At 36.5% G+C, this 26,983-nt stretch overlaps 1 protein-coding gene across 2 annotated transcripts in view; it reads left to right on the forward strand.

Moving 5' to 3' along the window:
- Window positions 1-26,983, forward strand: part of LOC113043559 (uncharacterized) — a 265,905-nt gene that overhangs the window by 111,032 nt on the left and 127,890 nt on the right. The window lies entirely within an intron of this gene.

Genomic DNA, 26,983 nt, shown 5'->3' on the forward strand with positions numbered 1-26,983 from the left:
TTTGATAAACACTTGAGCATGAAGCATCTACCATCTGGAAAGCATTGTTTTCTGTTTTAAACATCTGATAATCATCGCAAAACGATCACATTTGCGTATGTTATGATGTTAAACATTGAGAAAATGTCCATTGAAAGTCATTCTAAGTTACATTCTGAATGTTGTTCTAAATTTACAACGTGATCTCATGGATGTCTTTCATATTTTCTATGGGTAAATCTTAAAAAACCTCTCAAGATCATGTTTGGGCACAAGATCAAAAGAAAGAAAACTGAAAATATATTTTGCTTTAAGAAAATAAAACCTATTTGTAGATCATTTTTAGATGTTTTTAATTTAAGCACATTTCTGTGGAAGCTTGTTTAAACCACAGGATAGATAACTAAATTAACGAAATTGTTATTTTCTGTTTTTAATCTCATTAATCGATTCTTGCAGTTCTAAGTTTATATATCAAAATATTTACTTTTGTTTTTGTCTGAATTGAGATAAAAATTGCAGTTACCTTTTTATAGTGCTGTCAAATGATTAATCACATTTTGCTATTAATCGCATTCCAAAATAAAACACAGTGTACTGTGTATATTTATTATGTATATATAAATACACACAAATGCATGTACATATTTTTAGGAACAATTTTTGTTTATATATTAAATATAGTTATAATTATATCAAACAAGACGTGTGTGCTCAAAAAGAACAATCAGCTCTAAGGTTATTTTTTGAAACCAAAATATTATGTTTTATTTCTTTCTTCTGATTTTGTGGCAAAATATGAGACCTCCACTCACACAAAAAACAAACAAAATAAAAATTGTGAGATGTAAACTTTTTTATTTTTAAATGAAATGTTAACTGTTTTCATGTCATTTTCTGTAAGATTAACCCATAAATACCATACATTAGATATAATACTGTATGACCCATTCTATAACATCAAATCAAAATAGTACAAATCAAAATAGTAAACTGTTTAGTAGTAATGAGACACCGTTTATTAGGGGAGGATGATGGACAGTGCTTAGGGTGCAGTGGAGAACAAGAGCATTAGCAGTGAGAGCTTGTTATGGTGGGATTATGGGAGAGGTTACGGGACGGGAGAGAGAGGGTCATCTGAGGCAGGGTGCTGGAATCCAGGGTAAATCAGGTCTGTCGCTTGGCCTCTTTACCCATGGACAGGTGAGCGACACGGAACAATGAGGACTTTGTGAGAGAGCAGGACAGGTGCACTGGTTACCCAGCAGCACTCCTGCCTCCATGTCTCTCGTTTGCTTTATCTCGTCTCGTCTCAGGCCTCATTTAACATAACTGTCAGAGTTTCTCAATGCATGCAAATAAAGACCCTTGAAAATGTACTGTAGTTCTAGTGTGATAACCAGAGTGCACTATCTGCACTAAAGCCATATCCAACAGCAAATCCAGAGTTAGGTCAGTGTGAATACATCGCTTATATATAAAATGTGGAAAAATATTAAATGTGGTACCAATGTGTCACAAAACAGCATACACACATTATGGAGCAGGCATTTGACTTCATAATTGTTGCTGTATTTTTCATGTTTTTAACGAAAGTTTGTTGAACACAGATATATTGCCACTATTTTATATTAACCCTATCAGGCAGTAACAATATGTAACGCTTAATAGATCAGTAGTTTATGAATATTCAGATCTGAATATGTACTGCATGCATGCATATTGTTCAGAGTTTGATGACATTCATGTCTTTTGTAACTGGTGATCTAATGTTTCTTAAAGTTAATGAAAGTCATTCTAAAATATTAACAATAATACATATGAAAGTGAAAGTGAAAGTGACATTCAGCCAAGTATGGTGACCCATACTCAGAATTTGTGCTCTGCATTTAACCCATCCGAAATGCACACACACAGAGCAGTGAACACACACACACACACTGTGAACACACACACACACATATATATATATATATATATATATATATATATATATATATATATACACATAATATATATATATATATATATTAGGGGTGTAATGATTCACTTTTTATCGTTTTATCAATGTATCTAATACAAACCCTGAGATGCGATGCACTGAGTTTAAAACATGAATTTTGAATCGTGAATCGCAGATCTCGGATAGTAATCGATTTAAAATGCTAAGAATAGAATGAATCACGATTTCTATAGCGATTCAGAGCTTTCAAATTATATAGGCTACACATTAATGTTTTAACAATGTTGTTGAACCAAATGTACGAAGTAAACTGATAAAACAACCACAGCATTAACAACAACCTTGAAATAAAAGCACAAGGTTTATCTGATAAACAGATGCATGAAAGTAGCGTTCGTTGCTATAGCAAATAGACATCAGGTGCATTTTCTCTCAGAATCATCGTTCGTTCATGGAGAGGAAAAGTTAAATACTATAGCATTTTATTTTATGAAAATGAGATGAAGACTTTTTCGCACTGAAAGAGAAGTGATCTTGCACTCATAGATGTGCCGGCTATATCTGCAGCTAATCTGAATAAAAAGCAGAATGAACTGAAACAATGAACACAATAAATAAATAAAATAAATCCAATCCAATATTGGGTATTAATATAGCATGTCAAGAAAATTTTTTTTTTTAAGCAATAAGAAATTTATAAGCAATCATTACCATTTTTTTATATAATATATATATATATATATATATATATATATATATATATATATATATATATATATATATATATATATATATATATATATATGCGATTAGAGAGGTAGGACTTAAAAAGGAAAGTAAGTTATAGCATGCAAAAAAATCTTTTCTGTGTCAAAACAACCAGAACACAACATGAGGCATAACAGAGAAGTTTTATAATCTTTTTTACATTGCACTGTGAAGAAAACTGGCCAACCAATAAGATTTATGCTTTTTGTCACATGCCCAGAGCTGCTGCTGTTACATTAATTTACAAACTTGGTGGCACTCTTGATTAGACATTTACATTTATTCATTTAGCTGACGCTTTTATCCAAAGCGACTTACAGTTGCTATATATGTCAGAGGTCGCACGCCTCTGGAGCAACTAGGGGTTAAGTGTCTTGCTCAGGGACACATCAGGGTCTCACAGTGGATTCGAACCCGGGTCTCTCACACCAAAGGTGTGTGTCTTATGCATTGTGCCAACCCCACCCCACATTTTGTCAAACAACAGTAGATAGCAAAAGATCCTGATTGTCTTGTCCTTGTACTCTTGTATTTGACTTTATCTTTTGATTATCTTTGGAGTTTCTGATTCTGCATTGAAGTGGTTTAAGTCCTACCTCTCTAATCGCAAGAAGTTTGTTGTGATGGGTGGTTGCAGGTCTGAGGTCAGTGTGTTGCACTCTGATGTTCCCCAGGGATTAGTGCTGGCCCCTTTAATTTTTTGTATTTACATTTTTTAATTTGGCCACCTTTTAAGAACACTTGGTCTTAACTATCATTTCTGTGATGCCGATGACACTCAGATCTACATACATTCAAAACCTGATGTCAATATGCCTGTCTTTTCTTTATCAATGTTTTACAGAGATTAAAAAAATGGATTTCTGAAAATGTTCTCTGCCTAAATTAGTGACAATACTGAAGTGATGCTTATTGGTTTATCTCACCATCTGTAACCTTAAGTATGGATGGCTCTGCTTTACAGTTTCAAACTAAGCCAAAAAAATCTGGGGGTAATATTTGATGCCAATTTAACATTTGATTTGCGTGTTCATAACACAGTCAAAACATCTTTATTTTAATCTCAGAATCATTGGCAAATAACGTACCATGTTAACTTTCTTTGGGTGAAGTTAATATAAACTTTATTATTATTATTATTTATTCATTTTTTGCGTATTGGTTATTGTAATGCTTTGCTGGCTGGAGCTTCAAAAGCCACCTTAAGTAAATTACAGTTGGTACAAAATTCAGCTGCTAGAATTCGGACTAGGACCAGTTCAAGTGAGCACATCACACCTACAGTATCTTGGAAAAATTGCACTGGTTTCCTGTTAGTTTTCGTTTAAAACAATTCTCATGCTCACTTATAAGGCCTTGAATAATTTGGCTCCCCGATATTTGTGTGAGCTTTTAACCCCCTACACCCCTACACATCCTCTACGCTTTTCTGAAGCTGGTCTTTTAACTGTTCAAACAACTCAGCTAAAAACCATTGGTGATCATGCTTTCTCTTCTTTGGCTCCTAAAATGTGGAATTCCCTGCCCTCTTAAGGAATGCAGAATCCCTTAGTGTTTTTAAATCATCCCTTTTTAGGGTAGCATTTATGTGATTAATTTTGTCTTTTATAATATTGGCTTTGTTTTGTTTGGTTAGTTCTTTATTGCCTGTACTGTTGTGTGTATCTTTTAACGTTATATTTTTATATGCTTGTAAAGCGATTTGAGATGCTATATTTAAAGGAGCAATATGAAATAAAGTTTATTACCATCATATGATTATTATTATCTGATAAACACTATTGCGAGGAAAAAGATAAAGTAAATGCTGTTTGACTGCCTTTCTTCTCTGTGAAAGCAGGTGTCAGAAAGTTGCGTGCACCGCTGCCTTTGTGGATCACTGTGTTTTTGCTTTTTCATAAGCGCCCCCTACTGTCAGAGAGTGAATTTTCATTTTCATTTAGCCTGTTCACGTATTTACCTTAGACAGATCACATGTGAAAAGATCAAATGTTAAGGCCATACATGTGTGTTTACACAAACAAATTCTCACTTGACTGAAAGTTTTCAGAAGATTACCAAACAATGTCTGCATAACTATTTCCATTTGCATTAATTTAAGATCAGCTCAGCTCCAATAATATTATATAAATCCTTGTGCTTTGTTCAGAAGCTGGTGCATTGAAAAAGTTTCCACATTTGCAGTTGTCGATTGAGTGATGTGCTTTCAAACTGAAGCCCTGGCCACCCTTTATGATTTATGGTGACAAATTGGCTTGATTATGCTGGTGGATTTGTTACCGTAAATGTCCAGTAGCATACTAGCTCCCGTGTGGTACTATGTTTCTGTTCTTTCCTTTCCAGTACGTTGGTTGACGTCTGTGTCATTGAGTCGTGTGTATATTTCCTGTACAGTAATCACGGTGCTTTAGATGATCAGGCTATATGAGATGTTGTGTAATTAGCTGGTTACGTCTTGGGGTGGCTGCCTAGCATGTGCTTCGTTGTTTTTGAGTTATTGCTTTTGAAAGGTATGCAGAGCACACTCAAAACGAGGGGAAACATCTTAAATTATTGGAGAAGTGCTCTGGCTTGAAGAGCAAAACCAGTATGGTTTCTTTTTCCACAAGTGGCACAAGGCCGCTTGCGTGTTTCCAGTGGCAAATATTATTGTGGGTAGAATGGTGTAGGTATAACAAAATATTTGCTATATATTATCTATGTGTCTATCCATTCACCCATCCATCTACTTAAAATTCACATATAATTCATAAAAGCTGTTAAGATTATAATGATGAATCAAATATGTAGTAATAATAAACTTTAGTTGGTCACAGAGCTTATTTTCTGCAATTATCTAAAGCGAATGGAAGAATCCTATTGGCTTCTTGTCCAGGGAACTTCTAGGTTGGCCTACAAAAATGTATCATCACTGCAGTACTCCATATTGTGTATAGAAGAAATGCTAATTTGAGTGTAGTGGAATGAGAAATTATGTGTATCAAACAGGAAGCTGTGGTGCCCGGGAACGTGTTGATAATCTTTCAGCAGGTTGCGGTGGCCTCTGCTGACCTGGGTTACAGTACCATTTTACTCATTTTCCTTCCCAGCTGTATTGGACCACAGCCAGCTGTTCATGTAATAGGCTGGAGATACGCCAACTTCTTCCTGCTGCCAGTCACTTCACACACTGGCATATATCCATGTAGATAGAGACACGGTTAAACCTTCACACTTACCCTGGTTTACCTTCTCATAGGTCTTCATGTAGAGCTGAATTGGCTGTTGAATTTGACACCTTTTGAGCTTTGATGAAATTAAGATGTAAATATTTATAGTCCCCGTTCTACACAATTAGATTCATTTGAACGACTTTACAGGCCCTGGAAATGTTTCAGGAGTCAAACAACCCCATTATTGTCTTCACAGACTATGAACTAGGAACTGTTTACATAGATTATACAATAATGAACTCACCCCAAAAAGTGAATGGACAATAGTAAAAACATTGTGAAATTTCATCCCCCTCCTTCCATGGAAATCTGTAGATGCTGGAGTGATTCCCAAACCACAGCAATTTGTGATTTCTATTCCCTGAGTCCCTATAGGAGTTATATTTTTCCAGAAGATAAGTCGTAACATTGACCACTACCGAACGGGCGGCACTCCAGAAAGAGTCCTTCCCTTGTTTATTGTGCACACCTGCTCTTCTCTTCATTCTGTCCTACTTTCAGAATATTACTGTATTATGTCTTCTGGCATTTGTGATTATTTTTTTTTTTTTTTACTTTTTGTTCTATCTTGTCTCTCTTGTGAGTTTCTGGATTCAGTAAGTGTTTACTATATTTGTTGAGCAGTGGGACCCTTTTAGAATCAGAGGCTTGTTTTGCCATAATTCTGTATTATGCAATCAGTTACATAATGCAACTGGAATTAAAGTTCTGGACACAATCTGGTGAAAACTTAAATTTGTCATTTTTAAATGATAAAATACCAATCACAAAATAAGCTGTTTTATAGCTGTAAATAACAGAATAACAAATCTGTCTGAAAATATATAGCTTTTCCATATTAGATGTATTTTATGTATATATTACAACTAAAATTTACTTTAAAATAGTTTTTGTATGGAATAGGAAAAATATACTGTAATTATAATACTAAAATATTAATTATGTCGGTAACACTTTAGTATAGGGTCCAATTCACACTAATAACTAGTTGCTTATTAGCATGTCTATTATAAACATATTGGCTGTTTATGCTTATAAAGTACATATAAGGCATGACATCCATAATCCTACCCAATACCCTAAACTTAACAACTACCTTATAAACTATTAATAAGCAGCAAATAAGGAGTTAATTGAGGCAAAAGTCATAGTTAATGGTTAGTTAATAGTGAGAATTGGACCCTAAAATAAAGTGTGACCATCATGTCAAATTAAATTCTGTTATGATTTATTCATTTTTTTGGTTGCAAAGGTTCTTGAAGGTTACCACTTACTGGATACAGATAAGCACCCCCCCCCCTGTATTATTCAAATTCTACCCTATTTAGGGTAGGCTTGACATAATAATAATAATAATAATAATAATAATAATAATAATAAAAATAATAATAATAATAATACAAATTTATAACAATTATTATAAAATAAGAAACAACAACAAAAAGAAATTCCTCTGGTCCACTGGTCTAGATGCAAAAACTGTGCTAAAATGTCCCTAAAATGAATATTAACTTGAAACAAACTCTTGTCCCAGAAGAAGATAGATGTCTGTGATGTGAAGATGTTTGGTTTTGAATGTATCATCCTTAGTCATTTACATTTAAACCAATTAGTCCTAGATTGTTTCATGGGCGCACTTCTTATTCTCCTTGTCAAAGATTTTGTTATTAGATGTTAAACAGTTTCTTAGCACATTTTTTTGCCAAGATTTTCAGCCACTTTAAGCAAAAAAAAGTTTTAAAGTTTTCAGACATTTTTGGCTGCTAATAGTCCAATGCATCTATAGCAGTTAGATCAGTTTGGACATTAATTCAAAGAAATAACTATGGTAACATCTAAAGCTAAGAACACTGTCAGTAACCTAAGAACTTTATAGATACACTAATTTAACATCTAGTTGACCATCATGACTCATCTCTTAATATAATATCATGTTCTGGCATCGAAAGCTCCAAATGTTCAATAGTGAATCCAGTAGGTTTGTATCATAGTGGCAGGTTTCTGGAACTTGAATGACAAGAAGTGGGCTTCCCATAATCAACTAGTGACTCACTTCTGCTGAGCTCAAAGGATTGGCCCGCATTGCTCTTTTTGCCGGGAAGTGAGTGTTACGTTAACCCCAGACAAAGTGGCCTCCAAACCTACCATCACGGGGAGTATCAGATCAACCGCTTTGCGGTAAGATATGCTTGAAAGAGTCCATGCGTAAACTCATCACATTGCACCAACTGGAGCTTCCCCATCACACAATGGCATAGGAGAAGAAAGGCAAACCAGAGCATGCAAGTCTCAGGCCCAACACAAACACATCTGCGGCTGAGGATCGCGCCACACACCATGTGCGTTAAGTGCTGGACGTCCTGTCGGTGAACGTGCCTGCTCGATTGCTGTGCGGTCGGAGCAGAAATGGCACAGCTTGTCCCTCTTGGACTTTTAAAGATGGTTCCACACGCTCCCCTTGATTGCTGTTCAGCTGGAGTTTGTTTGCCGCAGACAAATGTGAAGCGCTTTCTCCAGTGCAATTTCCCTGGAACATTGACACTGGATTTGGAAAGCCGCCATTAGTAAGATTGAAAACACAGTAATACTGTCAAAATTTGCATTGCTTTCATCACTGGCACACAGAGATCTGGTTCATCTGTTTCATAAAAACCACATATTATCGTGAGCTACATGTTTCTAACAACACACCAGCACTTTTCCTGTGTTGGGTGCAAGTAGCGGCATCGGGTTACCCTTTGCTCTGTATTGGTCATTTGCAATAGTGTTTACATTTACTTCGGCGTAAATCTCTCACAGGTTCTCATATGAACATTCCATCTGGAGAAACCATCAGCTCTCCGCGTGCAGTTAAATTTCAGTGTGGGGTGCTGTGTGTTCCCTACTTTCTACTTCAAATCACGTAGAGGGGCAATGGAAATCTTTATAACCCATGACACAAACTGCAAAGACTTTACTCTTCTCCTGTTGAAAAAAAAAAGCGGTTCCAGAAGAAAGGTTTAAGGTGGATTCTCAAGAAGCTCTTCCAAAGGATATCAGCAGACCCTGACAAATCACGAATGACATGGGAAGTCATAGTCCTTTATGTTGCAGAACTACTGCTGCTGGAAAGAGAACATGTAAACCTCCATATAATTTATGTCTCCATGCTCTTCAAACCTTTAGAATAAGTGCTTGTGTCCTTTTCCTGGCTTTTGTCTTAAAAAGATAGTTAAAGGCAGGGTAGGTGATTTTGTTCAAAAACATTGTCTCAATCAATTGATATCAATCAACAAGTTAAGTGGTTCAAATGTATTTATACCATCTGTGGAAGGCATAGGACCATAAAATGTTCATCCAATAATAGGCTGTCCAACCTCTATATCAATGTATATATTTGCGCACCTCTGTTCATGCAGACATTATACATCATCAGTGTGCTCCATTATGCTATTGCAGACAGAGCGAGAATGGAAGACATTATTATTGTAATATTATGCACTTTGTACTATAAAGTTTTCTCACCCGTGAATGAGACATGAGGTAATCTGACAGCGTTGACGCCATCTCTCATTGCATCGCTGGTTAGCCTCTGGTCTGTCAGTGCGCATTCATTTGTTTTGGAGGAGGCGGGCTTTTGAGATTGATTATGCAGGGAGGGTGGGATCTTATACTTTCAAGCTAGCTTACTATTGCTAGCCTCTCCTACATCACCCTACCAAAGCTTTAAACCAATTAATGACCTTTAATGTCATTCTCAATTTTTCCCAAAACCTTGGAAACAAACTAGGAATAACTTTTGGAAATGATGACTTTTGCCATTTCCAAAAGTTTCTAGCTCCAAAAGGACATAAGACTAGTGTAAAAGTAATCCATACTACACTACTGGTTTAATCCAAGACTTTAAAATTGATATGATGAACAGTGTGGAATGTGTTTATTCCCCTCAAATCCAAGATCAAATATAGGGGATCTACAACAACATCAGACCTCCTTGGTTCTTGCGTAATAATGTTTGGTTGTATGACACTAATGAGGCTTGATGTTATTGATATGCGGTCATTTTGGTTTTAGGCTTTGTATTGATTACTGATTTAGATTTGGGAATGAATACTGGAGTTTGGATTGCTGTTACACTGTCCTATTTGGAGCTTAACATTTTCAGATCTCATAGATTTTTGGTGTATGAAAACAAACTGCTTTGTCTTCTGCAGACAAAAAAGAAACAATTTTGGAATGAAATGAGGCAGAGTAAATATTTACAAAATTAACATTTTCTATTCCTTTAAATGAACAAAAGAGGGATGCTGTTCCTATCGTGATGAATTATGTGCACCCTTTCCACCACCATGGTACCAGAGGCAGTGCCCACTCTGGCCACATTCAAAATGTTTCAACTGAAGACAAGGCTGGAAAAATTATCTCCACATTGGACACTTAAACCAGCTCGAGTTGAACCAGAAACCGATAATGTCAATTGTCGGCGAGGCGGTATAATGTCCTCGACATGAAACTTTAAGCAGGTCATGGGGGGAGATATGGCAGTTACAGGTCTGGACATGTGACCGAAAGGTTGTAGGTTCAAACTTTGAATAAAATTCCAAATTGACTTAAAATCCAGATGTAATGTGGATGGTGGACCAGATGCAAAATAATTCATCCAAATATAAAATAATGGGGGAATCCCAAAGGGGCAAGCACTGAATTTTCCATCTAATTAATAGCAGTATAAAGTAAGTGTTGAGATGTGTATTATGGGACACTACGTCATTGGCTCCTTTGAATAGTTGCATGTCTTAGGTCATACTGGCCATTTCCTAATTTCCAGACTCTTAAGTCTACTTTGTGTCATTGACCAGGAGTTATTCAAGTCCTCCATTAGCACATTTCCACACATTAGCACACAAATATTAACAAACCCTGCTTTTGTGCTTAAAGGAATAGTTTACCCAATAATGAAATTGAATCCATAATTTACTCACCCTCAAGCCTATTCAGACGAATACAGTCGGAGTTATATTAAAAAATATCCAGGCTTTTTTAAGCATTTACGGAGGTTAATAAAGGCCTTCTGAAGTGAAGCGATATGTTTGTGTTAGAAAAATATCCATATTAGCTTAAGCTCCGGTAAAAATATGCTAGTCTTGCAAGAACCCAGTTCCCCATCTTTCGGTCACTATGAGTCATGTCGAACGACATATGGGGTCTCACTTGGGAGGCCAATCATCTCTGTTCTGGTTGGTAGTATGGCGCAAACAGCGGTGTTCCTTTCAGCGATTCCCCTGGGTGCTTCAACTAAAAGAGCAGATTTCCTAAAAAGAAAATCAAGTCCTTCTGGATGCTGTCGTTTCCTGTTCTCTGAAAACGGCCACGAGCGTTGTCTTCGGTGTCTGGGCATTCAGCACGCTGAAGACGTGTTCATGGATGGTTCATGCACACACTGTGTGTGTGACCATGGCAATGCTGCGATCGCAACTCTCCTTTCTTAAAGAGAAAGGAGCAGACCCATCTGTCACTACCCGTTCCGGTTTCTCTGCCACAATCAGATGACCGCCGGCTAGTGCTCTGGGAGATTTGAAGGTGACAGTGAGAGCTTCTCCGCCGGGCCAACCCCCAACGGACCTCGTACCCCTTCTACAGTGTTTGTCCTGTGCTGCTGCTGGGTGATTCCGCTGGGTTGTCTCATGGCAGTCCCAACGTGTCATTCAGTTTGCCGCCGGGGATCATATATCGATTGCAGGATCGGGCATGGGCCCTCGGGTGTTGTCGCCACTGCCGAATTGGACTCAGAGTTGACAGCCGTGCTTGCCCGGGCAGCTGTGAGCATCAGGATGGAGGTGAATGCACCGCCCAGCCCTGATTGCTCATGGCTGTTCGATTGGTTCTCGCCTCTCACCCAAGGCCTGTAAGCTTTTGGCTGCTCTCGCTGCCAAGGCTTACACGACGCAGTCCCTCGGGTAGGCAATGTACACTCTGGTGGTCCAGTAGTGCCGTTTCTAGTTCAGCCTGGTCAGTATGAGAGACGTTGACAAAGTGCACTTTCTCTACACTCCCATCTCCCAGGCTGTCCTGTGTGGTGACGCTGTACTGGGGCTTTGCCCAGCAGTTCCCAGAACAACAGCAGACTGAGGCCATACAGTACATCTTGCTCCGACATGATCCTCCGGTTGCCACCATTCCGTCGCGGGCAGCCTGCTCGTCGCCATGGTCACCCCCCTGCATCCTCCACACCAGCTCCGCCCCGTGCTGAGAGTTCTTCGAGGCCAGTGCGTCGAGCCCCACGCAGGAGAGCGGCGCCCCCCGTGTCACTCCCGGCTGCGAAGTCCTCTAGGAAGATGACTCAGTTTTTGTTTCTTCTGTTCCGCCGCGGGTCGATGCCTTCTGGGCCATCTGACACAACTCCCCATCGCTACACCACTGCGGGTATGTCGACTGTCCCTTTGGTGCCACTTGCAAAGAGTTTGGGAGCCTGGCTTGCGCTGCCCAACCCATCACGCTGGCTCATTTGGACTGTCCGACTCGGTTACGCAATTCAGTTCGCCCGGCATCCTCCAAGTTCAATGATATTCTCAACACTGCGGTGGCAGTCCAGGTTGCCTCTGTCTTGCACGAGGAGATTGCTGTCCTGCTGGCAAAGGATGCAATCGAGCCGGTCCCTCCAGTAGAGATGAGGACAGGCTTTTATAGCCCTTACTTCATCGTAACCAAGAAAATCGGTGGCCTTCAACCTATCCTGGATCTGCGAGTCTTGAATCGGGCCCTACACAAGCTCCCGTTCAAGATGTTGACACAGAAACGCATTATCAAATGCATTCAGCCCCAGGACTGGTTTGCAGCTATCGACCTGAAAGACGCGTACCTCATGTCTCGATCTTCCCTCGCCACAGACCATTCTGTGGTTTTCATTCGAGGGTCAGGCATGGCAGTATGAGGTCCTCCCCTTTGGGCTTTCACTGTCCACATGTGTCTTCACGAAGGTCGCGGAGGGCGCCCTTGCCCCACTCTGGGATGTGGGCATCAGGATCCTCAACTATCATTGTCTTGCCAAGCTGAAAGAACAAATAGGGAAGATTTGAAGCAATCTTTCACCGAAGGTTGAAATCCCTTCCACTAACTTTGTGTGGGCGCAACAGCAGTGTGACCTTCTCCAGCAGCGATGTACTCACCCTTTGGCCCCTTGGGACCAAGGTCAGTGAATTTGCGCTGGAGCTTTGGGAAGGTTATGACCTTAAGCGCAGCTTTTGGGGCACATCACGGCTTGTCGTCAATTGCAGCGCCACAGGGTTGTGACGGTGTTTGGGTTGTGGCGTTTTACATAGAACCCCATATGTCATTCGACATAACTCTTAGTGACTGACAGATAGGGAACGTCTCGGTTACGTCCGTAACCCTAGTTCCCTGATGGAGGGAACAGAGATGTTTTGTCCCCATGCCACAACCTTGAACCGTTTGCTGTTGCCGGGACACGTTCTCGGCTCCTCAGCGTAAAACCTAATAAGTGGATGCACCTGTCACCCTTTATACCCGTTCTACGGGGAGTGGCTCAGGTATATTAAATTCGCTAGCCAATTTTCATTGGCGTTTTCTCTTAAACTCAGAGATGATTGTCCTCACAAGTGTGAGCCCATAAGTCATTCGACATAACTTCTCCGTACCCTCCATCAGGGAACGCAGGTTACAGAGACGTTTTGTTTACAGTTTTGTCTCCACTTGGCTTATAACTTGGATTATAAATACTCCAACTTTTGTCTTTACAAATTCTGTTTTTTTTTTTTTTTACTTCTGATTCATGACTGGTGTTTTGCTTTGCTCTCTCCACTGCGCCTCTACATTTGTCACTTAATGCTACACCTGTATCATCCGCTGGAATGCCACTCTCTCATGAATATGCGTTCAATAGCTATAGGAAGATAGAGATTACAGTTTATAAAGTTTTTAAAAATTATATTTTTCTTACACAAAAACGTCATTTCACTTCAGAAGGCCTTTATAAACCCACAGAGCCATGTGGACCACTTTTTATGATGGATGGGTACACTTTTTTGGGATTCAAAATCTTAACCCCCATTCACTGCAATTATAAAGCTTGGAAGAGCCAGGACATTTTTCAATATAACTTTGCTTGTGTTTGTCTGAAACAGGAAATTCATATTCACCTAGGATGGCTTGAGAGTGATGGAATCATGGGGGAATTTACTTTTTTGGGGAACTATCCCTATGACACTTTTAATTATGAGCAGCATAATGTCAACTGTCAAGGTATCTTGAAACATTTCTACCTTAAAAGTAGTTTTTAGGAAACTCGTGATAAAAATCATGATTTGTTAGATTTGTCAGTCTGTTTTGTTTTGAGGCAATTTGGCCAAACAGTGGTTGTAAAAAAAGATTCACAGAAAGCTAAGAAGATGAAATGTATATATGTTTACATCAGCAACGTCTTCTGACACTCTCTGACATTTCATCCCACTGGGATAGTCCAACAGCTCACTGACCTCCTGTGAAGTCACTGAAATGTACATTCAGAGGCCTGGAGCAAAGCAGCTTTGACCATTCTAAAGACTCTTCCCAGCAAACTAAAGGGTTGAAAATTCTTTTCAGCACGGCCCTCTGACACACTCTAGAGTTTTATTAGGTAATGTTGAAAATCATTTGGAATAGTACCTATATCTGTGATTTTTACTGAATGGACTCCATTGTGTGGCTAATATAGGAAAATGTTGACCAGTGAGTAAGTCTTTAGTCATTCGCATTCAGAGAAAAAGAAACCATGATTTTATGTTAGAGACATTTACAGTAAATGTGATCAGTATGTCCAGCATGAAAGGGCCTCCGTGCAACTTTTTCCACCTTGAAAGTGTTAAGACTGCAGACTGTTGCATTCTGAATTTTTTTATGAGGTCAGCCATGTAATATTTCAGTATAGGAAACAATTCACTTTTAACTAGTTGCTTATAAACATGCCTATTATTAACGTATTGGCTGTTAATTAGTACTTATAAAAGACATATTCCGCATGAGCATATTCTTCATCTCTAATCTTTTACCCAATACCTAACCTTAACAACTACCTTACTAACTATTAATAAGCAGCAACTTAGAATTTTTTTTTAGGCAAAAGTAATAGTTAATGGCTTTATTAATAGCATGAAATGGACCTTAAAATAAACCATGACCATACTTTTTTAATGATTAAACACATTGGGATTTAGTAAAATGACAATAACTTTGATCTGGGAATTTAGAAAAGTTTTAAATTTTATGACATTTAATACAAATAATTGATAGAAAGTGCAAAAGTGACAGCACATACATGTATAATGTTATTAAAGACATTTATTTAAAAATATAAGCTGCATTTTGAACCCTCAACAAATCTTAAAACAACTGTATACTCTAGTTTCCACATTTTTTCTTGATCATAGAATCAGCATATTAGAATGATTTCTAAGTAATAAATGATGAAAATTTTGCTTTAAAACAACAATAAACAGAAAACAGTTACTTTTTTAAACAGTAATGATATTCATATTATTATTGATCTTGAGACTATAAAAGTTTACAACAGCTTTTAACAAATAAATAGACCTTTTGTCATAAGAGATTTATTCAAAAATCATTAAAATCTTACCGAGCCCAAACTTTCAAAAAGTACAGTACTTCAAATTGAATGTTTATGGAGCTTTTTTTTATCAGATTTGTTTTATGAAAGATAATTGGATTTTCTGTAAAACTTGTTTTGTGTTTCATGGAAGAAAGGAAATAATATGGCTTGCAATGACATGGGTTGATTAAATGAGTTTGAAATGAAATGAAGCTGCTTCAGAGTCAGAGGAAATTATTATATTTAGACTATAAATAAAAATTTTTTTTAGCATAACTGATGAATCGTGCACTGTAACACCAGAGACATTTATTAAGAATGTACACAGGATAAGCTTTAACTTTAAAAATGTTTTGGATGCCATAAGCAGTAACTCAGCCAACAAGATACTTTCTTCTCCTCTATATCCCAGTCCATCTCTCTGAGAATGAAGTTATGCCTGCTGCCATTTCCCACACAGAAATACCTGACCCATTCAACATATCTGCGGCTTTTAACGCCTCATCTCTCATCTGCACCTCTAGCAGTTCCCAAAAATCATATATCATCTCATTGGAGCAGCCACAAATACTTCCTCTGCATCTTGCCGGGTTGTTTATCCCAGAAAGAAACTCTGAGAGAGAGAGAGAGGAAAAAAAAAAATTGAGACAAAGAACGGGAAAAAATTGTTTATAGAAGCAGCTAATACTATTTTCCCTCAGATGTTTTTATGTTGTTACATTAACAGTCTTCCATACGCCCGGGATCACAGACCTGGGGTAATGGCCAGGAACAAAGAGTGTTGCCTTAGCAATGGGGGAGCCGAAAAGGTCATCGAGGGTCAGACGGTCTGTGGAACACTTGAGGGACAATAAAATAAATCATATTGCCTCCAGAGAAGTGTCTGATTTAAAACACTTTAACCAAGCATTGAGAATGTCTGGAAAATAAAACGAAATGGTGAGAGGAGGGCAGCTGCTGCGTGTTAGTCTGTAATGAGATCGTCTCTGTGGCCCTTCTACCCGAATGGAAAAAGGCCTTTTAATCTTCCTGAAGAGGCCCTGCTTTCGCCTGCTTATTCATGTGGCTGCGCGCGTGCGGGCCGGTCGTATTTTCACAGTTTCACATTTCCTGTCTTCGCTACTTCATTTAGAATGCATTGGGATTTGATTCTTTTAATTAGTTCGTCTTTTGATTGGCAAATTAACTTTTTCATGTTGAAAATAGGGTTTCTTATGTTGTATTTGAAAGTGTTATTAGTGTTGCATAGTTTGCGCAATAATAAAGGTAGTTATCATTTACCTTATATACCTGTCAACAATAATAATCAACCTGTTTTCCAACCAATACGCTCGTATAGGTCGTTTGTCCAAATCCCTGAAATACGACCATCTACATACTACAATTGTGCCCCTATCGGCAAAAGGTTGTTTTCATATTAATGTTTTATACTCTTTTATTTGAACTCTGATTTGTGTTTCGTGTAGCTCAGTTGACAGATTTTTGCGTTATACCTTGATATGTAATCATGCTATCATGGGTTTGATCCCAGGGAACGGACGTGCACGAAAATCATAATTTAGCATGATTTCTGTGAGGGTTAGGTATAGGGGTGGGGTTAAGTGTGGTCATTCGAATGAATAAGCCGCCTAGTAAAATATGTTGGAAAAACTGTGAGATCGGTGTAAAAAGCACATACATTGCATTTAAAGAAATGTGCGTTTTGATCGGTAATGACGTTATACGTCATTTCATGATGACAGACGCAACGTGATACTGTCATTGTTTTTACGCCCGCTAGAGGGCTCTTAACTTTAAAACGTAAATATAGATCGTAATAAGGTGCTTGCACAAACTACCTATATGGTCATTTTTTGTTGGAGGACAGGCTCATAATAATATAACATCAATGGCTTGGAAATACACAAGGGTGAGTAACTGACAAAATCGAATCCCTTTATCACCATAAAGGGTGGTTTCCCAAGGAAATTGCACACAGTTAATGTGAAACTACATCATGACGTAACATGATTACAGCCAATTCAAAGATATTAGATTTTTAGTTTAATTTGATGAGCAGCATTTTAGCCCAGTGAGTTACAGCAAAAATGTATTTCAAAGAGACAGCTTTTATTGATCATCATCATGGAGGGTAGTATAAAGATAAAATATTAACGACATAGAGCCAGATTTACTTAACAGGGCAAAACTGGAAATTTCTGCTGGTGATTTACTGACAGTGCGCAAATTAAAGAACACAGATGCAACATCTCATTTACATATTGACCAACACAATATACCAAGCATAGCACAAATTAATGTAGTCGCAAATAAGCAGAGGTGATGATCATCAAGTGTGGGTGATCTACTTATGAGACGGGTACAAAATAGTTTAGGAAATGCTTTTTTTGTGAGTTAAATAATTGCACAAATACCAGTAATTTGATGAGTGCAAATATTCGTAAATTGCCTTGCATGATTCATTTTAATACTCTCCTACCTTCAATTTGGGGTCTGAATGGGAAATTTCTACAAATGCATATTCAGTAAGGTCAGGCGCAAAAATAACATCTTTAGTAAATCCTGAAAGCAGTGTTAATGTTGACACCAAATTTTGATTTAGTTTTAGTCAGTCTTTTAACTAAAATGGTATTTAGTTTTCATCATATTCTAGTCATCTGAATTGTTTTTAGTTTTAGTCTAGCTTATTCGACTAAATGTCATAAGACTTTAGTCGACTAAATCTAGGCCTACAGTAAATTGAATCAACTAAAATCTAAGGGGTCATGATTCAGTGCAATGCATTTATTTCACTTATTGACTGAATTTACATGAATACTCACCAAAACAATTCGATATCATTGTGTATATTTCTCAGTTCACGAGAAACAAAAGAGTACTTGTGTGCTGTGAGAGACGTGCTTTCTGTGTGTGTATGCTTTGGTGTCTGCGCTCAGAAAACCGGACCAAACTGAGTTCTATCTTGTGTCGTTAAATTTATCCATAAATTTATCTGCTCATATGTAAGCAGATTCTCTCTGAATGAATCTCTCTTCTCAAATCGAACACTTCCTAACATTTTCATCTCGTTTTTATTCGTCAACAAAAAATTTCATTAGTTTTTATCATTCAAAATTATTTTTTATTTACAATTTTCTCGTTTTCGCGAAAAATGACGTTAACAAAAATTATCTGTCAAAGAAATGAAGACTGCCTGAAAGTACTTTTTAACGCCAAAAGACGGTTTGCGCTGGCGCAAACTCTTAGTAAATTTTTTTTGTGGTTTTGTTGTTAAAAAAAAACAGTATAACCAACCTCAAGTCTCTGTGATGTTCTGGTCTGTATAAATGGCTAGGTGTATGTTTTAATTTTGCTTGTTTTTTTTCATTCACTGGGAAAAACTGTAAGCCACATTGTTTTTAAAATTCATTCAACACTAATCCAGAACATCCATGAATCAAACAAGTCACTAAGTTTAATACTTAATATTAACATTTTAGACAAAATGAACTGTGATTTGTTTTAGCGTTTCAGGTTATAAAAAAAGGAAATTACTTTTTATTCATCATCATAATTCGCTCACAGTAGCTGGCATTTAACATTCAGTCTTTGGGGGTCAGAGTTTATGCCTGGTATTTCCTATCACAATGAAAGAATGGAGAGAGCAGACAGTGAATGTTCCACAATCTTACCTGGTAAACAAAACACAGCAAGGAACCACATCGGTCGCTGCGAACGCCGTGCTAATAGTGACATGAAGACAAAGCAGCAAAGTCTCCAATGATGTTTTATTAGTAAGAATTATAAACTTTTTGGCACGTTGCTCTGAGGCCACATTATTGAGTTCAAAACTTGAGCTTCCCGAGTTTCTCTTTTCCTCTGCAGGGATATTAAACGATCCCGTTGGAGTAATCCGATAAATGAAAGCTTAACCCTTTCGTTTTTGAGGGTGTGATGTTGGTTTTGTGAGCTACTGTGCAAGTCAAAAGGTATTAGTCTTGTTTATCCTATGGTTTTGAATTGTTTCTGTTCAAATCAGCTTTAAATAGTGGGTAAAAGTAGTTATTTAGTCAATCTTCTCATCCAAGACCAAATGTGACTAAGTTCATCTGGTTATATAGATTTAATTCCTGGAACTGAAGACTCTATGTGAACCATAACTGACCTTGAAATGCAATTCATGGTGACTGAATTGGTATGGGTGGTATTCATTGAAGTTCATTTTTGAAGATTTTGGGGAAAATGAAGGTAGATTGAAAGCACGTTGGGACAACAGCCTGAAATGGGAAAATGTTGAGTTTGTCAGTGAAAACATGTGCGAGATGGTGAGAAAATTTCTGCAGGACACGGCAGGGGACAGCAGCCGAGCCAGGGACTTTGGGAGGAATTATATCAAGCATGCCGTTCCACGTGTCACAGATTATTGTTGTTGAAGTAATCCTTGATTTTTAAGGGTGTAGAAGGCATTGGTGTTTTTGATACTGGTGAAAAGGTTAGTGTAGGCTGCACTAATGGATAGCAAAGCAGCAGTTAGATGTTAGCGGTGTGTGGAGGAGCTTAGCTTTCAGCCTTCAGGGCCTCAGATTGGCAAAGTTCATACTGTGTTTATGTATGTGTATCAAATGATACGGATCTGTGTAGGCACATGGAGGTGAACTGAGATAACAAAACCACATTTTGCGTTCACATAGGACCTGGACGTTAAAGTGAGCTTGAGTTTATTATTAGTCTGCTTCAGTTGGGCTTACTGTAGTGTCTCAAAGCACTTTACATTCACAAACGTATAATAAAAAAATTGTATGTAATATTATTATAATAATTATTATTATTATAAAATAAAGGCAGAGTACTATTATTGTAAAAAGAAATCTCATTGATAAATAATTAGAGTAATAATAGTACTTACAATAAAAACAATTGCTGTTATTTTAACTCAAAATCTGAGAGAAATAATATACTATAGTAAATGCCATTTTACTGTAAAGCACAAATTTGTTATTATTATTAACTATTAACTAAAAATAACTGGAAATGTAAAGAGACAGAAATATATTACTATTATGACATTATTGCAATAATAAAAAAATACTTATTTAAACTAAATATCAAAGTAACAGAATTATATTATTATAGTAAATACCATTTTACTGTAAAATAAAAAATATTATTAACAATAAAAATAATTAACTCTAATTATGAAAAGACATTTCCAATTTGTGACATTACTATTGTAGAATAAAAATCGAATTAAACTAAGTAAATAAAAATAATAGCAATAACAAAAATACTTGTTATTTAAAATAATAAAAAGATACAAAAATATCCTACTATTATAATTGCCATTTATTGTAAAATGAATATGTAATATTTATTATTATTTTTATTATTATTAAAGTAAGAAATATATTACAGTTAGTTACAGAAATATTACTTTTGTAGTGTAAAAAAGAAATCATATTTATATAATTTATATTTTATATAATTTAATATATTTTATTTTTATTTAGATACATTTAAAAATAATTATTAATAATAATAATAATAATAATAATAATAATAATAATAATAATAATAGTAGTAATAATAATAATAAGTTATTTATGTATTTATTGATTGATTGATCGATCAATGGGGGTTAGCAATATTGTGATTTGAATTATTTCAGTGAATTGTGCTTTCCTAGATGGAAATGTGAATCTTTATTATAATAATAATAATAATTATTATTATTATTATTATTATTATTTCTTTATTAATATCCTGTAGTTGTCAATCAGATCTGACAAAGTGACTTTTGACTAGTGGACTAAAAATAATCATAAACAGTGAAGTCGTACCCTATAGAATGGCATATTTTCATAGCTCCTTAGCATGTTGCTGTCCATTGCATTCTTTACTATCATCCCGCAGTGTGTCAGGAATCTGTGCAAAGTTACAGTAGTCCCAAAAAGAAATGAAAAACACTGTTGTTATGGGTCCTGAGAGCCCCCCCCCCCCGCACCTGCACACACCATCATCATGAATCAATCTCACTGTAACATTCAAACAGAACTTTTGGATTTTGCTGTATAACAACTATAGTCAATATGAAATCAGAATAGATCTTATTTGACGTTCTTGGTCTTATTGTGCATGATTCATATGAGCACAGTGTCCTTTTTTCCATCCAGACAGAGTTCAAATCCCCATCACTGTCTTACTGAGGGATTTGTATTGTATTCAATGCAATGACTCAATAGTGTTATAAAATCTGTGACTTCTCACTTCAGCAGTTCTGGACAGCGTTGCTGTTCTCCTCTCGATTGTGAGCTATCGATGTCATTAGTTTAATATAATCTAATTTAAAGCCATTTGTTTGAGTTAGACCTGGGCATGTGGAAGGAAAATATTTGAAATGATAACAAGTAGCCTGCTGTCTATGCTCAGTTTTCGGCAAAGTTATGTTGTGGACTCAGGATATTCATACGCACTCATGTTAACCCCAATATTTCTTACACATGCTAATTTGCATTCAAAGGTCACAATGGTGAGACAGTGAAGACTGGATTAATGATGCTGAAAATTCAGCCTTGCATCTCGGAATAAATGACATTTTAAAATACATTTAAATGGTAAATAGTTATTTGAAGTTGTAAATATATTTTAAAATATACCAGTTTTTACTGTAATTTCAATTAAATAAACACAGCCTTGGTGAGCATAGGAGACTTCTGTTTAAAAATACTTGAAAAAATCTTGCAGACCCCAAACTTCTGAACAGCAGAAAACAGATGCAAGACAGATCGAAGTCGGTTCTGATATCTGTTTTAGGGCTCAGCCGAGCACAAATATGTTGTTACAGTAGAGTACATTGACAGCATGAGATGACTGTAACATAATTCAAGAATGTTTTAGTCAGAGCCAGGACCCCCATGGCCTGCTAACTTTGTTATAGGTACATACTGCACGATTATTGCATTGCCTTTAGCAATGCATTGCATTAAATACAGCATGACATTTATAAGTTCAGGAGCGGAACTGCTGTTGTCATTCATATACTGGTAAACAGCTGTGCATATCCTCAGTAAAACCTATTACTCTGCTTTGAAAATGTAGCTTTGCATTTACAAGCTACACATCATTTAATGTAGTTAAACTCTGAAGCTTTTCTTTTTGTTCCCATGAAAAACTGCAACAGACTCTTCCATCATGTTATATGCTGAACTTTACATTGTATGCCGTTTTCCCTGTGTGACTCATTTATAGTGGTTATAAAACCTATTAAAATAATAATAGCAGCTTTTTTCATTAAAGCAGTACATTTTTAGTATTTTCTATATATAAAATTCTATATTTGAGTTGAAAACATTGTGAAATGCAGGATTTGGACTGCATAAAATACGTTGCCAGGACTCTTAAGCCTCGTTTTCACAGCCAGTTAAATGTGACCCAATTCCGATTTTTTTTGCTCATATGTGACACAGATTGGATCTGTTCTATAACAGCGTAAACGGGAAAAAAGCGCATGCATTCAGATATTTCAAGATCAGTTTCAGGCCACATTCATATGTGGAAATAAACGGGAAATAAATCAGATACGTGCCAATGCGACTTTCATGTAAACAGGCAAATTGAACTTTCTGAGGCATTCTCTACATAATTAAAACTGTGACAAATTGGTCTCCGCAGTTTAATGACGTCATATGTGACCCATGCTGGCAAAATGAGTGTGAATTCGCACAGGCTATTTTGAGCTACAGGCAAATAAATACAAATAAAATTATTCTCTTTATTTGTACACTTTCTGAGAGAATTACCTTTTCTTTAGCTTTGCTTTATCTTAGATATAAAATGATATTCAAGATTCAAGATTTTTATTCGTCACAAACACAATTATATGGAGCATATATAACCAGCAGTTTAATGAGAATCAGGTCCACAAGGACAGTGCAATAATTAAAGAATACAACACAGATGAAAATATACATAAATATAGTTATGAAAGAATGAAATAAAAGTAAACAATACAAATATAAGAATAAAATATAAAAATTATATATACTGTAGAATTAAATGTAAAATGGAAAATAATGTGCATGAAAGTACACTGTAATCTTAAATATTAAGATACACAGGAATGTATAAGAGGCAAATGTGCAAACAGGTTGGCACTTCCAGTATGTCAATGTGAGGTAGGGAATGATGAATATCTTACTGATAAAGTGAATTTTAAGTGGAGACATGAAGATGTTAAGAGGCTGGCTTTGAGTATAGGAGCCTGATGACCTGGGGCAAAAGCAGCAAAGTGAAAAGATGGTTACTGGGGTGGACGGAGTCCTTTTTAATGCATTATTTGTTCCTCTCTAGGCTATTTGTTCTACTTTTTTTTTTTGCATCTGTTCGCATTTATAATAACTAATATAAAATATAAAAGCTGTATTGTGATTATTAATATAGTAATTAATAATAAGAAAAAATTGAGTACTTCACAGTCAACTTCAAATAAGTGTGACTCAGTTTTTTTTTATCTGATTCCATCAAATCGTAAATCATTTTGAAGGTCTTTTAAAGGGATAGTTCACCCAGAAATGAAAATTAGATGTTTATCTGCTTAGCCCCTGTAGAACACAAATTATTTTTAGCTTCAGTCGTTGCACTCTCCTAGTCGTACAATGCATGGCAAATGGTAACAGAATCTATGAAAGAGAGAGAAAAAAAAAACATGCACAGACAAATTCATGTGCATTAGATATAATGAAGGGAGACGTGAAAGACTGGACATCGCGTTGTTTTCATTTGGATTACTTTATCAAAGAATATTTGTTTTCGGTAGCACTTGTTTAGTTTAAAAGTAGACATGTCAAGATATATCTAGACATTTCTATAGATATATCTCTCATGTCTCTTCGTTGAGTATTCTCTGAGTTAGTTCATTTTAATGACGCGTTTCTAAATGAAGAACACCGCAGACCAAGGCTGCAGACAACACACTTTTGTTGTTATTATGTCTGTATACAAATAAAAGTAGACCCTTTACAGATTCGATTGATGTATTGCTCTGTATGCATGTATGCATTGATCTGTACGATCACAACTGAAAGTGTAATTTAAGTTCTTTTTGGGGTTACCAGGAGAAAATGCCTCATAACGCGTATACGCGTGAATCAACTCCAAAGGGTTAAACCCTGTGGCTTGTGATGATACACTGATGTGTGAAGACACAAAACGATTGGTCTGTGCAAGAAACTGAACAGTATTTATGTATTTTATTTTATTATTTTTATGATTCACGCAATGTCCAATCTGTTCGAACTCTCCTGAGCGTATCCTCAAGCAGCAGGCGCATGAGGTGTCTTCTTCTGCTTTATGGCAGATCACAGACTTATGACTAAAGTGCATTACCACCACTTATCTCTCAAATGGACCATTGACACTCTATCTACAAACTCAATTAGCAGTGTCAATGGTCCACTTGAAAGATAGGTGGCGGTAATGCACTTATAAGTCTGTGATCAGCCATTATGCAAGAAAAAGATGTATGGCCCATTCACTTTCTGCTGTGAAGCATGTTCACAAGAGTTCTAACAGTTCAGACATTGTGTGAATCAGAGGGAAAAAAACTATATAAATACTGTTCAGCATCTTGCACAGACTGATGGTTTTGTGTCTTTACACATCAATTTATCGTCACGAGCCGCAGGGTTTAATTAATATGGATTTGTCTGTGCATGTCTTTTTACATTTGCCATTAATTGTATGACTAAGAGACTGCAACAACTGAAGCTAAAAATCTCAGTTTGTGTACTGAAGAAACAAAATGTCACCTACATCTTGGATGCCCTGGGGGTAAGCAGATAAACATCAAATTTTCATTTTGGATGAACTATCCCTTTAACGGAGAATTACAAAATGTTTTTGTTTGTTTTGTCAGCACAGGTCACATTATTCTCAGGAAGAAGCACATGTTGAGGCGGCAAATCACAACAATGCATGCACAATGTTTCAGATGTTATGGCAAGTATAAACATATGAATCGGAGATGGGTCACAATTGAAAGAACGTATAAACGGACAGCCAAAAAAAAATTGGATATAGACAACAAATCAGAATTGGGCATCAAGACCTGCAGTGTAAACAAGGCCTTATTATTGGAAGTGCATTTTTTGGCCTGTCAGTAGGAACAAACTGATTTATCAAAACACAGTCTTCATTTACAAGGGTTGCAAGTTTTGAAAACATCCAAACATCTAAAGTAATTTTACCCTTTTTGATTTCACAGTCTGCTTTTGATGTTAAAACAAAAGAATCTTACTAATCAATTCACGTACATTATATTTGTAAATCATATTATTTTATTTTAGTTTAGACAGACGGAAAAATAAAGTAGCTGAAAATGATATCTTGAACTGCTTAGAGTTGAAAACAGTGACTATTGTGAAGATTTATTTGTATTTCATTGTCATGGTGTTTGTTTTCGTCTTGTTCTGGTTCTGGTTCTGAAAACTTTTATATCAATTGGTAGAGAATTGTGTTATCAAAGCGCCAAGGTCATGGGTTCGATTCCCAGGAAGTAAATGTATCGCTAAGGTAAATACACTCAGTGCGCTTTACCACTTTTGATAAAAGCACCTTTCAAAATGATGCAACAGCTCTCATTTCATATTTGTTTGTCCGTAATATAAATTTAAATTTTTTTCAGTGCCAGTGTTTTCTCTTCTGTCTTATATTTTTGTTCACCTTGTCTGGCCTCACATTCTTGTGTAACAGAAATATACTTCTTTCTGTTGATCCAGTATTTATGAGAGAGCTGTGTGTGTGTCTGGAGTGAAATTGGTAATATGAGGACGCCGTCCTGCAGCAGAACACTGTTTAGTTTGAGAGGCGTGAGCTTCCATGTCAGCTCAATTATTCCAGGGCAGTCAGAAGTCACAGAGATATCCATCTGAAAATCCCTGATTAATTTCAATTGTGCTCACAAAATGACTCTTTCCTTTTTATGACCTTTTCTGTTCCCATGCGAAAGTGCAACTGATCTTGACTCTTCCATCATGTTATATGCTGAACTTTGCATTGTATGTTGTTTTTCCTGCGTGACTCGTTTCTTGTGGTTACATAACCTATTCAAATAATAAATAAGCTCTTAATATAAGCTGCATTCGCTGATTTATAGTAGGACTGCTCGACTTTGGAAAGCTCAGGGACCAAACTCTAAGTAAATTGCCAGTTGTTGTTTGGAACCAATTTCTTTTGGTCTATAATCAGCTCTATTTTTCCAGTGGAATGAGCTATTCACAATTAAAAAATAGAAGACATGGCTTCATTTTATCATTTGGACATTAATTATCTTAAGAAAAGTGGGTTTTACATTCTGAAAAGAAAAAAAAAAGTTTGCTAAAACAAGCTATTTGGTTATTGGTGAGTATTATCCAATTGCCTATGTGGCCTTATCAGAAAAAGAAAGTCATTAAAAGTTAATTTAATTAAGGATTGCACTGACACAACATTTTGTGCATTGATGGATCA

This window comes from Carassius auratus, chromosome 25 (genome assembly GCF_003368295.1).
Source record: "Carassius auratus strain Wakin chromosome 25, ASM336829v1, whole genome shotgun sequence".
In the NCBI taxonomy this organism is placed as follows: domain Eukaryota; kingdom Metazoa; phylum Chordata; class Actinopteri; order Cypriniformes; family Cyprinidae; genus Carassius; species Carassius auratus.